The sequence below is a fragment of the Nanorana parkeri genome, unplaced genomic scaffold (assembly GCF_000935625.1).
Source record: "Nanorana parkeri isolate BGI_ZX_2015 unplaced genomic scaffold, ASM93562v1 scaffold994, whole genome shotgun sequence".
NCBI lineage: Eukaryota > Metazoa > Chordata > Amphibia > Anura > Dicroglossidae > Nanorana > Nanorana parkeri.
Window position 1 is genome coordinate 496,313 of NW_017307262.1, and position 3,652 is coordinate 499,964.

A 3,652-nucleotide genomic window follows, 5' to 3' on the forward strand; every position below is an offset into this window, starting at 1 on the left:
CCCTCCTTCCCCACCAGTCAGAGTGCAGACAGGAGACTTATAGAAAAAGACCTATTCAGGTACTTACACTAGCTGCACATAAAACATTTTTTTACATTATTTTTATAAGAATACAGAACGGCTTTGCTGTGCCGACTTTTTGTTTCAAACCTGCCTGCGTTCTTGAGATAGAAGGCGCTCGGTACAAAATGATGTGCCAATTCTTTTCTTTATGTATGTTAATAAGTGAATATATATGCTAATAAGGTGAAACGCAAGGCAGAATTTCGACCGGTCCTGATTATTGATTTCACAGAGGCGTTCACATGGAAGAAAGCAGAGTGAAAGAGCGTCACAATGTATCAGAGTAAACCTAATAACGACATGATTTACACCGGCGGCACGCAATGTCTGCATTGGGGGCGCATTATGAATGGTCGGCGATGGATTATTATTGTTTTTTTTGTTAACATAGATTTCTCGGTATATAAAAGTCACGTCTGCAGATATTTAAAAGAGACACAAAAACACAACAGTGATGGAAATATATTGGCTTCCTGCAGTAGCCTAAGCAGCTTCCCTTCCGTGCTACAGTATGTGTATAGGCGGAGAAAGGGCGAGGAGCCTGAATCACTGAACGCGTTTATCAATATTTCTTGGGCTTCAAAATTAATTAATTAGGAAGACAAGGATAGGGGCGGGCGTAAGGATTCCCCATAGTAGAGCAGCCAGCTACTAAAAAAAAATCAATGTTGAGATAAAATATTGCGACACTCAGGTTAGGTAATGGGTACTTTTCTGTCCAGTTCTGGGCACATGTTCCTACAAGGGATGGAGACTGAGAATTGCGCGGCTTTCATCAGAAACCCTTACGAGGAGAATTGGTCCCTTTGAGAATTTGCTGCTATAGCGTGAAATGCGTAAGTGCTGTATTTATGACAGCTTCATATATAGAAATTTGCTGAGCCTACAGAATAACCGTAATGGATTTTTAAGTCACATTAATTAGAATTGTTTTCTTTATGTTTAAAAGTTTTCAGCTGGTGTTTAAGCGCTGATACTACTTGTCAGAGCCAGCAACATGTGACGGTGGAGCCTCTGCTTTCAGCTCCTAAATGAGTACCCACTGACGCCAGTGATCTTTTTATCTGTATTGGGGGAGGGGGGAGGGGGGGAAGGCGGAAGAAGGGTAGCTCCCACTGACCTTCAATGAACTGAACATTCTTGCCACTGACCACTAATGTAAGGTGTATATTTGCCACTGATCACCAGTGTAAGGGGCATTCCTGCCACTGATCACCAATGTAAGGGGCATTCCTGCCACTGATCACCAATGTAAGGAGCATTAATCCCACTGACCGCCAATGTAAGGAACATTCTTTCCAATAAACACCTATGTAAGGGGCATTCTTCCTACTGACCACCAATATAAGGAGCATTCTTGCCACTGACTACCAATATAAGGGGCATTCTTGCTACTGACCACTAATGTAAGGGGCATTCCTGCCACTGACCACTAATGTAAGGGGCATTCCTGCCACTGACTACCAATATAAGGGGCATTCTTCCCATTGACCCCCAATGTATGGAGCATTCATCCCAAAGCCCACCAATATTAGGGGCATTCTTCCCATTGACCACCAATGTAAGGTACATTTTACCCACTGACCCCCAATGTATGGAGCATTCATCCCAAAGCCCACCAATGTAAGGGGCATTCTTCCCATTGACCACCAATGTTAGGAAAATTCTTCCTATTGACCCCTAGTGTAACCAGGCACACCTCCCTCTGACCACCATATTAAGTGAAGTCAAAGAGCCCTTCTGCACTGACCACCATGTAACCTCTCCCACTGATCTCACTAATAGTCTGGGAGTTGTAGATATTTTTTTTTTTAGCAGGGCTTCCCAGAGGCCTAAATATGATTGCAGGGGTTCTTCTGGGGATAAAAGTTTGAGAAAACCTGCACTGGATGAAATAAGAGAATCAGAGATTGGGAATACTCTCTGTGAATATGCGACAGGTTTGGCTGGAAACTGCTGCAGAAGACAGAGAGACTGGGGACATGTTACTGCTATTGCCCTTCTACAAATCAACGCTCCCACTCTAATTACTGATTGCTAGTTTCCAAGAGGGTTTGGCCTCTTCTTAACCCAAGCCCTTAGCCCCCTGGTGCCCAAGCTGTGGCCCGAGAGCTGTTACTTGCAGCAAGTAGCAAAAGACTGAATGCAGCTCTCGGGCCACAGCACATACCCCTCAATCTTTTGAGCCCCCTCGTAAGATCCTCATAATTACGAAGGGCAAATCCACTCCAATAAAACCAGGTGCTCCTGAATTTATCATGTTTTTAAATTTTCGGTCATTGAAAACCCCCCTTCATGGGAAAAGACGTTTGTGATCAGCACACAGAGCAGTAATAGCGATGACACCTGAAAAAAAGAAAAAAGATAATAAAAACCACTCAAAACAACCCGGCAACCGGCAGGAAACGTTCTGCAATATGCGGGCCATTTAGATAAGAGCCGTCTCTAAATGCTTTTAGCGATCGGTCTGTATTTCGTGTTTATCTACGAGCGCAAATGGCATTCTGCAGAGGGAACGAGCGGCACGTGCCGCATGCCGCCATCCTCCCGCATAATTGTTTCAGCGGCTGCTCCTTCAATTTGAGCATAATTGATGTGTGAGAAAAATCTCATATCCCCGATCCAGCGGAGCCTGTGATTTATGGGTCACGTGACCCGCCAGGTTCCACAGCGGCATCTGCAAAGGTACAGGCCAGAAACCGCCGTGTTCCCCGAGGCAGCGAGCAAGGGGCCATTAAACACGACGGATTCGCTAAGTGCAAATGGCTGCGGCTGCTGAGAGCGGCTTACAGATGGGTAATAGCGGTGGAGGTTGATGAGTTAATGGCGTCTGCTTGTCTGTTGCCAGTTATACCGGTGTGGGACCGATTCTGAAATTTGGCAACTTGGGTTTTTGCCAGAGGTATCGGCAGGTTTTTGCCGATACTAGTATCGGTATTGTTGCATCCCTAATATATACTTTATACTATCTACAGTAGTTATCAGAGAGACGCGCGCCACGTCATTACACAGCTTCCGGCTTCCTGATTGGCCAGCTTCCCACACTACCAGGAAGCCGGGCAGCGAGTCACTACACGTGACGAGGGAGCATGGAGCCGGCTTCCTGGCCAATCAGGAAGACGGGCAGCGTGTAATGACTCGCTGCCCAGCTTCCTGATACCGGAAGCTCAAATATCAGGCTAGGTATCAGAACATTTGGGCGAGTACAAGTACTTGCCCAAATACTCGGCATCGGCACCAATACCGATACTAGTATCGGTATCAGTGCATCCCTAATGTATATACACAAACTAGCAAAAGTAGGGTATGGAGGGTTTCTAGAGAGGTAACAAGGCAGAGACCATGTATATATATAAAATATAACAATAATTTATTATACACAAACCGCATAATTTAAAAATGAATCCAGTAGATAAAAGCATTTACAGTCCATACATGTAGATTTATGCAGTCAGGATAGTGGAGCTATCCTTCCGTTCGTGTCCAGATACTAGTCTGGCGTAATTCATCCCGACGCGTTTCGCCAATGGCTTCTTCAGGGGATCAGTGTATATATTGATCTAGCATTAGAAAGAGATTTTCTTGCATA